At 32.1% G+C, this 19,115-nt stretch overlaps 1 long non-coding RNA gene and 1 other non-coding gene across 2 annotated transcripts; both read left to right on the top strand.

The window, feature by feature from the left end:
- Positions 1–1,522: 1,522 nt before the first annotated feature.
- On the top strand, positions 1,523–18,692 carry LOC132253624 (uncharacterized). The gene is made up of 5 exons (XR_009465481.1): positions 1,523–3,356; positions 3,762–3,836; positions 6,864–6,914; positions 18,032–18,081; positions 18,259–18,692. It is a non-coding gene; the product is annotated as an uncharacterized LOC132253624 (long non-coding RNA).
- On the top strand, positions 2,097–2,198 carry MIR156B (microRNA MIR156b). The gene has a single exon (NR_127733.1). It is a non-coding gene; the product is annotated as a microRNA MIR156b (primary transcript).
- Positions 18,693–19,115: the final 423 nt, after the last annotated feature.

The raw sequence follows: 19,115 nt of genomic DNA, 5'->3' as shown, positions 1-19,115 counted from the left end.
AAAATAAATAAATTATTATTATTTTAATTTTTTTTTTCTCTATTCAAGGCATGGTTTTAAATCTAAGCAAAAAAAACTGAAGTCTAGATCCAGTACTATCATACTGGATTTGACACAAGATTGGATTGGGTTATAGTTTGTCTATGTCGAAAGGGACTTTCGTGACTTAAAGGGGAAAATATATATCATTTAAAACTTTTTCCATTATTCAATATAAGATATTATAATTATTCATATAGTCACAACGCCCTTATATTATAAGATTGTCCAATTTAAGTTTAACATAAAAATCTTTTTTCCTCTTCTACGTGAAATATCACAATTAATCATCTTTAAGTAGGAATAATGTTTTCATCCTATAAGATTATCTTATTTGGACTTAACATAAAAAACTTTTTTTCCTTATTTGATATAAGATATTACAATCATCTTCTATATAGATATAATATTCTTATTGTATTATATGAGATTATCTGTTCTATGCTCAAAAAGACTCTCATAACTTTAAAACGTGTTTATATGATTAAAAAAAGTTTATAAATACATAACATTAAAATTTTTTTCTCTTATTTGATGTAGAGGTAAATGAAAAAATTATGACATATGTAAAATTACACTTTATTTTCAAAAGGTTTTATAGACCAAATTACTAAAGGTTGGATGAAAACTTCCCTTAAAGGTCAATATAAACAAGTATATTAACCAAATTTTTACAACATAAGAACTTAATCGATATCTTGGGAAGTGAAAACATTAGGAGAAATATTTTTTTTTCCATTATTTGACACCCATTAAATTAGTTTTAAAAATATGATCTAAATATTTGAAATATAAAAAAAAAAAAAAAATGATTCCTCTCATTTCATTTTCATGTAAACATATTCTTACTTTTTAGACATTTATTTAACAAATTCATTTTATAATAATATTTTATTAATTTCATTTGATAGCATGTTCTTATTCCAATGGGTCGAACAAATGCGCTCACAAAAATTTAGAGACTATGTTCACTCTTGGAAAGAACATTTTCCTTGATTTAAGATAATGGTTGGGAAAGGAACTTGAGATAATTTTTTTTTTTTAAAAAAAAGGAAAGAAGAGAGAGAAAAAAGAAAAAAGGAAAAAAAAAGAGATGGATAAATGTGAAGAGTGGAAGGGCAGGAGAACTTTTGTGATTACGTTTTCTAGAAATAACAAAACCCCACCCTCATTAAACCTGTTCCCCTAATTGACGCAGTCCCATCGGCGAAATTTCCAATAAAAACAACAAACATCTCAACTTACCACCACCACCACAACCGCCCATCACCACCACCTACAAGCGGTGGCGCTTGGGTTTGGCTCTTATCCCACGGCCACAAATCAATCATTCATCTCTACACGCGTAAACCCTCACCCAACTATCGAAGCCCACCAATCACCCCTCTCCACGTCTCGAAGCAAGCTTTTGTTATTACTTGTGTTCCTATTAAAACCCCACCCATCGAACCCAACAGAGTAGTGATAAGAAAGTGGAAGTGACTCTTCAATTACCCCCACCACCCATATCAGCCCTTTTTCTGCTTCTCTTCCTCTTACACAAAACCCCTTTTTGATTTCTCTTTCTCCTTTTTCGGTTGTTTATTTATTTATTTTTTGCCATTTTCGTCCCTTTCTTGATGGTCGCCGTCGGCACTGTTTGATTTGTTCAGATATAGCCCAGGTTTGTACGTGTCACCGACACCTGTACTGCTGCTTCTGCAGCATAAGAGAGAGAAAAAGAGAGTGAGAGAGAGAAAAAAAAGGCAGAGATGGGGGCGGCTATCTTCTGAGCTTGATCTCACTTGGCCTGTAACAAACCCTAAATCCTCATAAACTCTTTATTCAACACCCCATCCCTCGTCCGAATGCGATCTGTGTGTTTTCTCTCTTTTCATTTTAAAGTCGCTCTCTTACCTGAAATAGTATAAATCATGGGTTTCTAGGGACTCCTGATGTCTTTCCTTAAATGGGTGTAAATGCATTTTCAGATCTGACTCGTTTGCCTCTTCTTTTCACTGCTTTTTATTCCGTTTTTGGGTTTTACTCTTGTTTTTCTTTCTTCTTCTTCTGGGGCACATTGAAAACTGACAGAAGAGAGTGAGCACACAGAGGCAATTGTATAAGTTTATGCTTTTGCTTTTGCGTGCTCATTTCTCTTTCTGTCAGCTTCCAGTGCCGGAATTAATTACCTCCGGTGCTGTCTCCCCGTTCCCCGATCATCTTGTTTCATCTCTTGTCTGTCTCAATTCTTTTGGGCCTGTGGGTGGGTAGTGGGTGGTGGGTGTTGGGTGTTGAAGTCCAAGGCAGTAACACCTGAGAAGATACTGGGGAGAAATGGTGCACAAAAAATAAAGCTCCGGTCTCTCTCTGCTACGTTTTGATTAAGTAAAAAGAAAATAAACTGTTTTAGGTTATATTTTATAGGCTCAATAGGTTGAAAGCGTGACTTTTGATGTTGTTTCTTTGTGAATGTATTACAAATTACTGTGCGGATTTAACGGAAAACTGTATTAGCATGGGACCAGTCACGTTAACTAGTATGGTCCTCCCTAGCTAAACACCTCTTCTTTTTTTTTTTTTCCCTTTCCTTCAGCTTCTTGCTATTATCATCTTTCATGTTCCTTTTTTATTCTTGCGCATGCGATGTAGATTCAGAGATTTGTTCTGCTTGGAGTCTGGTTTTCACCTGAATCTAGTCAATATCTTGTTGCTTGTGTTCTTACTGCAAATGGATTCTTTCTTTCTTCTATATGAGTTTGTTTTTGACTTAATCCACTTGATCTCGGTGCAGACAGTTTTATTTTTGACCTGAATCAAGACAAAGTATGGTTTCTTGTACACTCACTGCTGCAAATGGGTCTTGAAGTTAATGGGATTTGTTTTATTTCCTTCTTTTATAGATATATATATTTGTTGCGATGTGATGTAATGAGTGTAGAATAAGTAGACCCTCTTGATTAGGTGATGGTTATGATGGTAACTGGATATATAGAAAAATGTCTACACTTCTATTCTCTCTTGTTTGGGGATTTTTTTTCTCTCCCTTTTTCTCTTTTGTCAGATCAACTTGGCTTGTTGATGGAAACATCAACTGATTTTTTCATGTATGAAGCCTTTTCCAAAGTTAAAAAACTTCATTACTCTTCTTGACCATGACCATATTGTTTCCATTAAGCAGATATTGGTGCAGCTAAGGTTCCATTTTGTAATTTGAATGTGTTACTTTGTGTTTATTTTATTGGTTCACTTGGTTTGATATGGTCCTACAGCAGCTGTCGGTGGTGATTTTAGCAGTGTCAAGTGGAAAATCTTTGGCTTATCTGCTATGATTTCGGGTAAGCACCTTTCTTTTCTATGATATATAACTCATGGGATTTTTTCATTTTATTAATTCCTATGTTGCAAAGAAATTACTTCTTCTTACTATGTTATTAATACATCTCTGACCCAAATTTAATGTGGTCCTCATTGAACCGCTTTAGGCTTTGTTTTTTGGTTCTAGCCAGAGCTGGATATGTTCAAGTGGCTGACACCTCCCGTGGAAAGAAAATCATTCCACTGCAATATACATACATGGAATTTGAACTGATTTCATCTGCATATTCTTTTTCATTGCATCCAGACATATTTGGCCCTTATTTTGTGTGGGGGGTCATTGGTATTCCTTTTCTTATGTAATCATTTTATGATGAGAGCTTCAAGATTTTATGCAAATCACACATTTTCGCTTTGTTTCAAAGGTTCAATCATGCCATTAAATGGTGTAGAGAAAAATTCCTATGGGACACTATTATACATCATTATTGGACAAGAAGGTAAACATTCTTCATTCATAACTTGCTTTATAAATATTTTATTAATTTATGTATTTTTTTCATTTTGTTTGGTTGTGTACTTGTACTGGTGAATCAAACAGGCAGAAAACTTTATTGATTATTTGGAGTTGTTAGCTATGAAGTTGATCATCAAATTGATACAAAAAAGAACTCTACCTGTGCCTGTTTTTTGGTTTTATAATTTGATTAATGTCGGATATTAATGGGCTAAAAGTCTTATTGAGGTTGGAGAAGCTGACACCATAAGTAGGAATTATCAATCCCTAGCTACTTTGGAGTTCAGTAGGTGGTTTTTTCTCTAAAGTATTTCAGCATTATATGCCCTATTATGTGGTGTATGCTTCTGTTCACATTATGTGGACGTGTCTTCTCTGTATGTCTTTAATTTTCTATAATTTTTATTTTTTATTTTTCTATTTTATTGTCTGATGCTGTTAACCAACAACTAGATGGAGCTTTAATTAATTGGCTGATGGTCCCAGAAATGGCACAGTGGTTGGTGGATGCATTAGCTTTACATGCATAAGTTTATTTAATATAATATATATTGCCGATGTTTTTGAGAAATGATGATACAAGATTATCTCTTATTGATACTGGGTGATAATTTTATGTGAGGCATAGAAGAACGTCGACCGTGTCCAGTTGGATCTAAAAATTCAAACTCGTAGGCATGAGCAGCCTGATTTCAAGGTTTTTAAGCCAGTAACTTTGAACTATGTTTACTTTGTTATGTAATTGAGATATAAAGTGTAACTGAAATGATATCTTACTTCATGTTCATGCTCCTCGAGTTTTTAACCGGAATACCTTTAGGTTTGTATCTTCCTTTTGGTCTTCAATATCCATTTTGCTATCAATTACTCTCCCCTAATGAAGTGATACTGTGGAAGTTATTCAAGAAAAATGATATAATATATCTATTTATCGATGTATGTATGTACATACGTTTATATTAGGAAAAAAAAGAACTATGTATAAGTCTTTGAGTTGGAATCATTTGTATAATTTATGAAATTTTCACTACACATTCTTTTTCACAACCTTGGGAAGGTGTGTTTAGCTCTTTGTTGTGGGCATTGTTACATTTGTTAGCCTTATATATATCCAATAAATTAGTACTTGACTACCTAGTTCTTGTCCTAAAATATACACATTTGTTGCTTCCATATTTGATATTATCACATATTCATTCAGCTGACTTTCTTAGACATACAATATGGCAATCCAAATTAACAAAAATTTTGAATTACCCTAATGATCAATATCCCACTACTATTTGCTATTTGTATTTAGTTTTAAGCTCCATTTTGTTGGTTAATGCATATGGAGTATTTACAGCACACTTTTCCATAATCATCTGAGAACTTTGGCATTCAATATACTGCCTGTCTTAAGGTAATTAATAAAAGTTGGCCTTTAAAAGCTCTAATAAATGCTTTATTGCCCATGAACCTTTTGCATATATAGTGACGCAGATAAGGATTGCTACCATTTAGCATACTAGTTTGGGCCACCTGTATATTGTACTTATAAAGCACATCACTTAGCACAAAGGACAGACACTTCTCTTTATAGTTAATTTTGATCACTAGGAAAATCAAGTGCCGCTTCCATCGTGAAGCATTTAATTTTGAGCATGTAGAGGATTAAACAATCCAAGCTGAGCTGCATCATATGCAGATAGCACTTGCTACTATTGGTTGAGGATCTGCAGTACACCAACATGTTGTATTTGAGAAGGATAATGAAATGGAGAAATACTCCTAAAACGTTCCATTATTATTATTACTATCTATCAGAGAATGATTCGCTGTTAACAAGCTAACAGTTTTTTTTTCCTTCATTTTTAAATAAACCATAATGGTATAGATAACATGTTGTGCAGAAAAAACATGTGGACAATATGAGAGGGTTAAAATGAAGATTGTCCCCATCTTCCTAGTGGAGTGGAAATATCTTAATTTACTTGGCCATAGTTCCATCTTAGCCTTACTAATCAGCAAAATCAGTCCACACCAATCTGCCTTCATGGTTCCCTCTTCTAATGGTGGCACATGCCTCTGCAAATCATGGTTGTGGTTGATATTTAAATAAATTGATTTTTGGATAACTGATGTAAACTATACCCTAAATCCATTGCCCTCCTTTAATAGTCATTTGTCTAGTTTTCTTGCTGTTATATCAATTACCTTTGCTTAATGGCAGCCACGTATTGAAGACTCGAAGATTTATAGGCAAAGGGAACACAGGACACTTTGATATATATATATCTAGTTTAATAGCCAAGGCATTTTTCCTTGTCTAATACATTATCATATATATTTCCCACCACCTATATTTGCTATTACTTTACTACTCAAGAGGCCATAATTTGGAACCAAAGGTGTTATCTGGTCAAAGGATCTCATCTTTGGTTTATCTGCGTTGGTATCATGGTTGACTATCCTTCCTATGGCACTCCCATAAGGGAATTAACCTTATTGCTGCAGTGCCATGAAGGAAGAGTTTCATTCCTTTCTTAAAGATAGAACTGAGTCCTATGGCCTGTTTAATACCGGAATTTTTAAGGTTGGAATATTGGTTTTTTTGGACCAACAATAATTCAAATGAGTATAAGAGGCACTGTGAGAAGTTGATTGGTTGCAACTTATAAGAGACATCCCTTGACAACTGATGGTGGATTGTGATTAAACTTTTAGGCCAGATATAGGATACATATTTTCATCTCATATTTTCATCCACCACACTTCATCCTAGACATTTATCAAAATTTCAAGAGAAATCTTGCTCGTTGAGATAACTAAAATTTAGTGTTTGACAGTAAAATGATCAATTGCCTTGTTTTGTGAACAAACTTGGATTTTTGGTTGGTAAGGGCGGGGGTGGTGCAGGGGGAGGGGAAGAGTTGCTGGCATTTTCTATTTGAACAAGAAAAATTCAAACATGAATTGAATCAAGGACTTAAATGGAAATCCTAATTGCAGTTTACTTTCTGATGACCAGATAATCGGAGCAAGCATGAAGTTCCTATTTACATTTCTCAAATGTCGTCAGGTATTTCAAATTTCTTATTGGATATAGATTTTCTCTTGGATTTTCAGGAATGATTTGGACACGTTTATCAGGTGTTTTAATTAGTTTTATAGTTAACAAATGGTTCCTAGTTGATTTGAGATATTCGGACTGTCTGAATGTTTAGCGTGTTTTATGCAATTTGCTTTATTTGTAATAATTGTAGCTTGCTTGATTTTGATATTTCTAGCTAGTTTGTTTAAATCTTTGTGTCTCTGGACAAAACAAAAATTTTCGAGTTTGAGAAGAATTATTAGGTCAGCCTAATTCCTCAAGAGCATTATTGGTGTTGATCTTCTGAAAGCATGTTGTCTTTAGTGCTAGCTTGTTTTCCCATGCCTGATCATGCTTTTTTTTTTGCTTGCTTGTTTGTGATATTTGGTGTACTGCTTTAGATTTGTACATTATAGGACTCCTGTATACTATGAATTTGGATAGAAGCTTGATTTTGGATAGTTCTAAGTTTTTTATTTAATCGAATCATGTATCCTTTGGTGCACTTACTGATAGCATGGTTAAATTTGTATCATTTGGTTAGCTTTGTACATTATAATTAGGTTATTTATTACCGTTTGCATGCATGATTTGTTTCCCGTATTCTATTAATATATGTTTAATCTCCGTTAATTTACTAGCTCTCATGTGAGGAGTAATGGCTAACAGCTGCACTTATTTTTGTCTAGCACCTTTCAACCCATGATAAAATAAATTTATAGTATATCCAAATTTTATTCAATCATGGTAGTAACAAATCCCAAGTGTTAGGGCTAAGTTTCGAATAAGCTTTTAGGTCATAGTTTAACGTAGTATCAAAGCCTAAATAAGCATGATATATATATATATATATATATTTGCCCCCAATACCTATAAGAAGTCATGAACATGTTTCAAGTAATTATGTTTTCAAATATCACTCTCATATCTTGAATTGATATTGTAAGTGCACAACTGCTAAAAAATTATTCATCACTTATAAGATATCATGTTTTTTTAATTATTTTTTCTTGCCACTGTTTTCTTTAAACAACCACTCTAGTGTCATTCCTGATTAAAGTCTGGACTTTTGTTTTAACCTAACTTTACATGCTTAGTTAATTACTTGGATGTTCCTTTCTACTCAATTCATCTTACCATATTCCACATGAATATGCAACAAACAAAACAAATATCCTTAACTTTCTCATGTTAGATCTTGCAACCTTTTTAGTCAACCTAGTGGGAAGTTGTGTAGGCCGAAGGACTAATACCACTTGTTAGTTTAAGAACATAAGGATGAAACAATCCACATACAAAAATTTAAAAAGTTTTAACATGATCATTTGGTTAATCGTGCCTACATTCATAGATGACAGAATTATTTCACTATATCATTAAGAATGTTACAGAGTATAAAAAAAACAGATACAACTATTGAGCCTTAAAATATCCTACAATATTTCTCCACTTTTTATATCTACACTTTGACCATAAGGCTGTATTTTGTCGAATGTCTATCCTTCTTTCTAGTGTCTTTATCTATTATGTATAGTCTTCATAAACTCATCTTAATCTCAAAGCTTTTCTCCCTCGTGGATTAGAATATTTATGAAGATACTTCTTAGTAACTTTCTTTATTTGATAATGAAATTTAATATTATATTCAAATAGCAACATAGAAAATATTCTATACAATATTTTTTTATTAAACAAGAATACATACCAACATTAGGAACTTTAGATGCTTTTCAATAGGAAAAATGAGCAAGAACACATTTACATCATCATTTTCTCAAAGGTTGTGTGGATATACTTGATAGTATAGATTCACTAAGAGAGGGTGAATATTGTTATCAAAAGCAATTGGGTCATTTGCATTGAAATTAGATCCATAGATTAAGTGCCTATTATATTAGACCTGTTCATGTCCAAGTGGCCCTAAGATCCAATTGAAACAACCAAACAATTTCATGTAATCAAATATTGTGCAAAACAACAAATTAAGAACAAGAGACATATAAATTTGTTTGTGCAACTCCTAGTAAGGGGGAAGTGATGGAGAAATCCAATTCTAGCAATTCAATGAAACTTAGAATGAGCACAAAAAAACATCTATCTCATTCCATTCACTTGCTTAGATATTTTTGTCGAGGATAATATGATGATTCTATTTAGAATATTACATTAATTCCTATTGTAATGTTAGATGGTAAATACTTTTGGAACATATAATTGTATTCCTAGAAATCAAAATGTAAGTAGAGTAAGCTAATTGTTTTTCCTTGTTTAGCTCTACTTAGTCAAACTATTCCATATTATATAAAGGATTGCACTTCATAAAAAAAGCAAGAAAGAATTTCTCTAAAGCTTTCTTCAAGGTATTAGGTTCAATCTAGGGTTTCTAACTTTTTTTGCTATTATTTGTCTATTGTTTTTTTTTCGATGTCTATAGTAGCTTCTAGAAAGCTTATACTTCAAAAAGCTTATACTTCAAAAGTGCAATCCCCAAGTCATAATGATAGCCCCACAATTTAGATTATTTCCTATAATTTCAACAAATACAACTCTATGATCGTCTAAATTTATGAAGTTTTTATCAAAAATAAAAGGAAGATGAGACTGTTGTATAGCTCTTAGAAGGCATCTAATTCACAATACGAGTTCCAACACTTATGGTCATGTCATGGCTCATCAAATTAGTGAAGCTTGATGATAGTCAAGGTTCTATTGCTAAAAAGATGAAATTTAAGAGCTATGTACAGAGAAAAGGATTGACAATGCTAAAGAGGTAGATAGTTTGTTTACTCTATAAGAGAAATCCAAAGCTATCAGTCATTTCTCACATTCTAATGTATGAACATTTTTTGTCTTTATCTTGTGAAAAATAAATAAATTTGTGGCACTTTAGGTTGGATCATCCCAGCTAAACACCAATGAGCTCATTTTGTTGCACAAAAGTATAAGCGAACCAACCCATTTTCTCTCATCCATACTAATTTGTGGGGGCCTTCATGTGTTACTCATTTCATGAGTGCTAGGTGGTTTGTTACCTTTATCGATGGTCATAGAAGAGTTCATTGGGCCTATATTCTCAAATTAAAATAATGATCGACCTTTCAAACAAACACAATTTCAAGCCAAGTATGCATCCTAAAAACTAAAATTGAAAGGAATACTTCTAAAAAATATTGAGGACCCACGTACCTTGAGAAAAATAGGATTTTCCATCAATCATCATGTGTTCATACGCCTCAAAAAAATAAGATAGTCTAGAGAAAAAATTGTCATATACTTGAATTTGTGAGAGCCTTGATGATTAAAGGGGCGGTGGGTACTGAAATGATACTAGGGTAAAGCAATCTTGATAGCTTCATGCTTAATCAATTGAATGTCTACTCAAGTGCAACAATTTAGAACTCTTCTTGATAGCCTTAAATATAATCTTGTCCCATGTCAAACTTTATTTTTTGTTTATTCCTCCTAAGTTATTTGGGTGTTATACATTCATTCATGCTCACAACCACAATTGGAGCGAGTTAAACCCCAAATCTATGAAGTGATTGTTTCTTGGATACTCTCTAACACCAAAAAGATGTAAATTTTTATATCCTCCTTTTGAGAAATACTTTGTCTCTATGGGTGTTGCCCTCTATGGATGTTGCCCTCTTTGAAGACAAGCCATACTTTACTTAAACTTTTCTGCAAAGAAAGAGGAGAGTGGAAGATCAAACTTATTTCGTTCTACTTATTCTGCTTGAGAGTCATTTACTAGTGAGTCTTATATCAATGGTACCATAGGGTCAAAATGGGGGGAGTATGCTTGAGAATGTTAATGTTTATAAAAGGAGAGCACACCTATTCCCAATGAATCACAAAAACAAGTATACTTGAAAAGGAAAAAAAAAAGTTGAAAATCTTCCTCAACATGGCCAATCATCTAGTCATGACGTGGTGGAATTTAACTATGGTGAGTCAAACTTTGACACTATCTTGAGTAATGATCTTAAGGTGCTAATAACCCTTAGAAAGGGTGTTAGGCACTATACTTAACACCCTATTGCCAGGTTCGTCTCCTACCATAAATTAAATTCATCTTTTTAAGGACTTTCCTACGAACCTTTCCAACGTTAATTCTCTTAAAACTACACATGATACTTTAGAAATTCGGAAGTGGAAAGGGGCAGTGCTGGAAGAAATGAGGGCTTAGACAAGAAACAAATATGGGATCTTGTAAAACTACAACATTGTGAAAAGGTAGTGGGTTGTAAATGGGTGTTTATAGTAAAATTCAAAGTAGGTGGAAGCATTGATAGATATAAGGCCAAACTAGTAGTAAAATGGTTTACCCAAAACCTATGAGATTGATTATCAAGAGATGTTTTCACAAGTGGCCAAGATGAACATAGTGCATGTTATGTTTTACAACCAATTTGGAGTGGCTATCATACCAATTAGATGTAAAGAATGCTCTACTTCATGACAATTTTGAGAAGTGTACATGGAACTCTCTCTAAAATTCGAAGAAACCTTTAAAAGAAAAGGTAATCTATAGACTACAGAAATCACTTTATGGCTTGAAACATTCACCCAAGGCATGGTTTGAAAAAATCACTAAATCAATCCACAAGATGGGATATATTCAAAGCCAACGTCATCATACTATGTTCTACAAGCATGTTGAGGGAGACAAAATTATGATTCTCATCATATATGTTGATGACAAATTTTAACGAGTAATGATACTAGCAAAATGGAACGATGAAGGAAGTTATTTTCATAGGAGTTTGAAATAAAAAATTTGGGTGACATAAATATTTTCTTGGAATTGAAGTTGTTGGATAAAAAAAGAGGTCTTTTTTTTTTTTTTTTTTTTGAGTTTTGTCAGTCTGTTCATGCATACTCCAAATGAAGAACACATGAATGCTTTGAGATATTTAAAGGGGATTGTTGGAAAAGTTCTTCTCTTTACTAAGAATAGTCATCTAGAGGTTGAAGCCTACCTTAATGCAAATTAAGCGAACTCTATAAATGATAGAAGATCTATTCTTGGGTATTGCACCTTTGTTCTAGGAAATTTGTTGACTTTGAGAAGTAAAAAATAACAAGTTGTGACTAGATCAAGTGCTAAAGTCGAGGTGTATGACACAAGGAATTTGTGAATTGATGTGGTTAAAATCTCTAATGAACTCAAAATAGATTGTGGTGGGTCTATAGGTTGTATCGTGACAAAAAAACAACTATTAACATAGTTCATAACTTGGTTCAACATGCATGAAGAACAAAACATGTTGAGATAGATCATCATTTCAATAAGGAAAAACTAGATAATGGCCTAATTTGTATAATTGTCTCAACAAAAGAATACTAAGAGAATGTTTCACTAAAAGCCTTCTAAGATAATTATTTCAATCCATAATCTGCAAGTTGGGAATGACTGCAAATTTGAACCAACTTGAGGGGATGTGTTGAGGATGTTATGCTGATTCCATTAAGAATGTTGTGTTAATTCCTATTATAAATGAGAATTAATTATAGATAATTTTTTATTTTATAGTTGTGTTGCTAGAAATGGTGATTAGGATAGGTTAGTGGTCAACACTATACTAATTAAATTCACCAAAAGTCAACACAATCACAAGACCATTTAATGCTCAAGGGTGCATAAGTATCTTCATATTTGATTTTGTTCTTCTACCAAATAGAACATTGTGTGTGATGATTGATGATTAACTTTAAACTTTCCTAGTTTTGCTATAATATTCATTTAATTAATTGGAGAAGACTTCACAAGTGATACAAAATCCAATTTCTAATGAGTTATAAAGGAAATAAATTGAAGTAATGAGTAACATGATAATCAAAATATACTCTTACTTTATAAGCTTTTGTAGAAAATTGATGAAATAAAATTTTCCTTGGGGATGAATGGTTCTTTGTAAAAGATAAGTTGTTTAATCCAATAAACTATAGGTTGAAATTAATCAATGTGGGCATGACCTTTCATCATCCTTAGAGAATTCATTGTAAGTTGATGAAGAATACCATTACATGAACTATCTTGATCAACTTGGCCTTTTAGATTAATCTTCATTTCCTTGACTAGTTTTTATTGTTCATGTCCTTTTCACCATGACCTAAACTTATTCCTTTGATACCACTTGACACAATAAGCATAAAAGGAAACGCTTGAGTAACATGCCGCCTTCCCTGAAACTTGTTGATTTTCTTGAAGAATGCTAAGTATGAAGGAATCTAAAGTCTTGTTGATCTAAAGAACACCAAGTAAAAACACCATTTTTCTTTGAATAAAATTGTTGAGAAAATGTCTACATATAAAAGACTAATTTTATTGAGAAATAGTAATAATAATGTCTCCAAATCCAAACTAAAATAAAGTTTTTATAAACAATCTAGCCACAAAATAATAGGAAACAAATGTTAATTATAAATGACTATGGTACCTAGAGATAAATATGAAACAAAATAAAGATACGGGAATAATGGAAAGTTTTAACAAAATAAGAAATCTAAAAACATAAATTATCCCATGGAAATTATTTCATGCATCACCACTTAAAGTATAATTCATTGTAAATTGATAGAAAATTCCAATTCATGAAACTAAATCCTCTACATTATTCATTTTCAAGACTACCTTCCAAAATGCCTAACAGTTCGAAGAACTATCCCAAACCCCTATACTTTCCATCATTCATTCTTTATTTATGGGATCATATAATCTTAATCGTTCAACCTCTACCATTATGGTGTGCATATGCTATTTGGTTTGTTAGAATCAACTAAGTTCAGTTCAATTGGTTTTAGCAATACAAATTGAGATTGCTAATAATCCAACAACATTATATATGTTGCGGTTAACTACAATATTGTTGTGTAAAAGGGATATTAGAGGAAATTAATTGATGGAACAACTCCTTGATAAACAATCATAGAAAGAAACTTTCTAAGTTACAACAAAGTAAACGAAATTCAAGGTAAGAGTAGAAATTTGGAAAAGGAAAATGCTTATCTTCTTATCGATTTTATCAACATTTTTATTTTTCACATTGGAAATGGAATACAACTAGACAAGTATTACTAGGAATTCCTAGATTTAGGAGATTCAAAGATGTCAACCTAATGAAAATAGATCTTGACACCAATAGAGAAAAGTGATTTGGTCTAAGATCTGGTCCAAGCCTTGTTGAGGAGATTTAGAATACAAGGATATTCTTAATTGGATGGATAATTCAATGAATAGCTCACCTTCTAATTCATGTATGGACTCCTACATGGGTGCTTCCAAATTTTGTACAAGTTTTACTGTGTTAGTCTTGTTATAGTTTGCAAGGATTTTGATTAGTGATATCGCATTAGTCAATTTTAATTATTGTTTTTGAAGCTTGTTCTTATGAGGAATTTCCAATGACATTGGTTTCAAAAGTTGGTTGCTACTTTTATGACTTACCAAACCACTCATATGAATCTATAAAAGTTTTGAGTGGAATGGGTTCTAGATGGTATGAGAGCTAGGAGAAGCTTTAGAAAAGTAAGAAAAAACACTTTCATCAAACACATCGTGATATATAGACTTTGTTTGATTCTAGTTGCAAACATTGATACCGCTTATGAGAGGAGCCATAACCAATGAAAATACAAGGAAAGGTTTTCATTTCTAATTTATTTATGTTTGAATACCTCAAATAAGGAAAATGACAACATCCAAAGACCTTTAATTAGGGTTCTTACCAAATAGCTTGAAGAACGGAGTTTCCACTTTGAGTGAGAAAGAAGAAAAACCATTTATGAAATAGGTAGTAGTTAGAACAACATCTATACCAAAAGCTTAAGTGGCATTTTGGCATCGAATAGTAGGGTAAGATCCATGTCTATGCTTTCTTTTTGTCAAGCCATTAATTTGTTAAACTATACTCAGAACATATATTAATCGTTTTATTCCACATTAAGCTAAATGGTTACTAAAAACATTGCCTAGACAAAATAATTATCATCCATTATCACAACGAAATAACTTCATTTTTCCTTCAAATTGGTCTTCCCCTAATTTTTTAAACTTCATAAAAAAACCATGGGAAGATAATTTAAATTTAAAAGGCTATAGGCAAGTAAATCTAATAAAATCATCAAAAAATATTGTATTATAATGAAATCCTTGAGTAGAAGTAACTAGGAGAAGCCCCCATAAATTCCAATGTATCTTCTACAAAGAAATCTTGCATCCTTTCCTTAAATCACAACTTGTTCAGACAAAGTTCTTATTTAACCAATTTGAAATTTTGAAAACAATCTTGCTATCTAGGACTTGAAAATGCTTTGAGTGGGGATGACCAAATCTTTGGTGCCAAACACCACTTGGTGTTGTCTCGGCCTTGATTGTAGCAGAACTTCATTAAACTCTTCAAGTGCATAGAGTTGTCCTTGTCCCCCTCATTAAAAAATTAATTTTGTACGAGAAAAAAAAATAGGATCAGAAAAGGAAAGAACAATAGGCTAAGTATGGCACTAAATAGATTTTATAAAATATTTGTTTGTTTTTATTTTTAATTTCAGTATACATTATAAATTAATTTTAAAAATTCCTTTTTTTTTTTTTGGTAAGTTGATATTTATTAACTGTTCTTTTAGTAGTGGGTTGTTTGATTTTGAATTATTACCTTACAGTGCATAACTATTATTATTTAATTGTTCATAAAAATTTATTTTATTTAATGATTAACATGGTTTCATGTTTGATCTTTATTATAAGATATCATATATTTTATTAGGGTACTTTAACTTATAAATAATAAATATTAAATGTCTTATTTGAAGATACTTATGAATTCACCAAATTGCTAACCATCAAAACACATATGTGTTGATGGTGGTGCAAAACTTATATTATCATATTATAGATAACTCTTCAATAAAAAAATTAATCATTATCAAGTGATTAATATTTTTTTAATTTGAAAAGCTCCAAAAGTTTTATTTGTGAAATTATTGGATTTAAAAAAAAAAAATTGTAGCAAAAGCTTGCTAAAATTATTTTTAAAAAATAGTGATTTTTTTTAAATGATTTTGAAAAAAGTTGTTTGAATTTTTTTTAATAAAATCTCAAACATTTTTACTTATTTTATTTGATACATTGTATATCTTTTTTCTTTTATAATTAATATTAATAATTGTTTACTTTATTAAATGACACTAGTGAGAGTATCATTTCTAAAATATGAAAATTTATCAAGATTTGGTATAATTCAGAATTTTTCTAAGGGTCAAGCTAGCCAAATTTTGTAGTTTCACCACTATTCATACCCTTTTGACAATAATTTTTTATTTGATCCTTCGACACAAAACCATTAAAATTGAATTAAAAAATACATTACTTATAAATAAGTTGACTAACCTGAAAGCAAGTTTTTCTTTTCATGTATGGAACTATAAAGACATTTTTCAATCTATTACGTTGCTAACATAAATAATATTTTAATCTTAATTTGTAGACTTTATAAGATTAAGAAGGTGTTTGGTAGATCAGTTTACCGACTTAAAGTAACTTAGTAACTTAATTTAAGTTATTAAATAGAGTAAACATATTTGGTAAATAATTTAATATTACAATTTAAAGTTAATTTTTAATAATATTTGATAAGTATGGATGTTTAATAAACAAAATTATTACTTAAGATTAATGAAAATAAATATTAATTAATTTTTTTAATAATAAACATTAATTATAATTAATGTGATAAATATGTTAATTTAATAACTTTAAATAAATTTTTAGTTAATTATCAAATTACCTTAATATCTAAAGTATAAAATAATTAATAAGTTTCAAGTTAACAACTTAAAAATAATTATCTTAAAGTCAATTTAAGTTTTTAATATATAACCATTATGTTTTACCAAACAACGGGGGACTTACCTACATGTTGGTCATTGCTATTATTTACATTCATAACTGCAGGGACCTGGGGTGTGTCTCCTTCTTGGTAAGCATAATCACAGCTATTGGCAAAAGACCCGCTGGTTTGTTACTGCCTTGCCCATTTCCATCTGGTTTTCTTCATTGTTGACCACTGTTTTGTTTTTGTGGAGAGTTGTGATTATTTGGTTGTCTTTTTCCTCTTTTCCCTCATTGTTGAGTGATCCATGGTGTTTGTTTCCTCTTTCTTGGAAATGACCTGTTGCTCATAACTCTGTAGAGAGAACGCAAATTCACTTGGTGCTGGATAAGGTGGTTTTGGTTCAAAAATCATGGTATTTTGAACCAAGATCACAGGCCAATTGAAAAACTTTGGGAACATCTGACAAGGGTTTGTTGATGGTTGCTAAATTGTCACATGAAGATTTAAACCTCTTGATGTGTTCATCAAGACATTGAGAGCCCCTCCTTAGTGTAAAGAGAGTCTCTCAATCTTTCTTCACTTTCCTTAGTGTTAGGCAACGGCTGCTCCTCCAACATTCTCCGGATCTTTATGGCTGTATTGTACCAATTACCATGCTGAGAACTTCCTCGGTCATATTACAGAGAAGCCAGGACATTAAGATCAGTCCATCATTGTTCATCAAGGTCATAAAATGAGGATTCTCAGAAATATTTCGCACTCGTCCTTGTATAATGAGCTGTTCCTAAACTTCTTAGTATCAATTGCAGTACTTGGGTTCACCATGGAAGGAAATTGGTAGGGCTTATTGAATAGATAGACATGGTTCATCAGAAATAGTCATGTTCAAAGCAAATGGCTGCTCTGATACCTAAAAGAAGTTTACACAAAAAAGATTTGAAAGAAAAATGGCTATGTTCATTATTGAGTAAACTGAAACATATTTCTACAAAAATTTACAAAGAATGTAAAGCTGGAAGTTGATGCAGCACAACTAGGAAGAGATATGAGTGCCTTTTCTCTTGAATATGGAATTCCCATGGATGTTGCCAAGCATTGACATACATACAGATCTTTCTTTTTCCCCAAATAATGGAATGTGTAGTAGCCATAGAAAAACCTGTAATCTCATTGATGTCATGTGTTGGAGGTAAAAGATTCAGTGTGCTCAATTTTTTTTTAATAACCAGAGACTAGTTTACAACATATGATCTTACCACTATTTTTCAGGCACATGGCCATGGTCTTGGAGCAGATGCCTACTCACTGGGCCAGAGAAGGTGAGCTCAAACCATGCATTAATTTAATCAAGTAACTGCCTTTCCTTCTATTTTAGGCTTCAGACTATGGTTAATCTTTTTCATCATGGTAATCCTGAATGATACAGCTTATCATATTTAAACTAAGGTGTTTGGTATGAGAGAAAATTACAGATCAATTCCCCATCATTTTATCAGATTTTCAAGGAATAAAAGGCCAAAAATTGTGGGTACAAAGCTATCATTGATAGAGCAGCTTCACAAGGACTGAAGGGCCAACAGTTTCTGGCATGCTTCACCAAATCCTGACAAGTGGGGGAAGACGAGAAAAACATTGCATGTGAGGAATGGTTTTCTTCTACCAACTTGGGCATGCATTATACATAAATGTGTACCAGAGACTGTACATCTGGGTGTGGCTTTTCTCAGCAAATTTTCCCATGATTTTCTCCAGCAAGAAAATTTTCCTGCGAGTTTGTGTGAAAAAGAAGGTAGTGTAAATGTAGCGTTTTGCAATTTGCATTGGTTGGTGAGGCGGGAAATGTTTACTGTGGAGTAAGTAATTGTCAGTACTATTTTTACCATTTGTGTTGTACCAAAAAAGTAGAGACTTTAATAAATACTTTTTCTTTGTCCTTGGTCTTTCCGGCCACGCCCCTCTACTGATTGTCATGCTGTACTTTGACTACTGCCTCAAATTTTGTGAAGTTTCAATGTAGGCCAGTTTGGATTCTGCTCCAAGTTGATTGAATCAATAATTTAAATGGGCACTTCACTGCAGATTTTCAATACTTCCAACAGTTTTTTTTTGTCCCTTTACTTTTTTGCATTCCCTTGTGTGTGTCAGTTTGAAAAAATTACAACAGCTTTTTATCCTTTGATATTCTTATTTTATTTACCAAATTTTTGAGCTTGCAGCGTGAGCTTGTACTGATCCAGGGTTTTTTGGTTGCAGATGTAGCATTTTAGAGTAGAACTTTGGCAGGTTTGAATAGAAAAGGAATCTATCCCGTATCCAAATATTTATTTCTTGAAAAACTTGAGAAAGAATGGAA

Source organism: Vitis vinifera, chromosome 4 (genome assembly GCF_030704535.1).
Source record: "Vitis vinifera cultivar Pinot Noir 40024 chromosome 4, ASM3070453v1".
In the NCBI taxonomy this organism is placed as follows: Eukaryota; Viridiplantae; Streptophyta; class Magnoliopsida; order Vitales; family Vitaceae; genus Vitis; species Vitis vinifera.
This window is presented reverse-complemented; position numbering and strand designations above follow the sequence as displayed.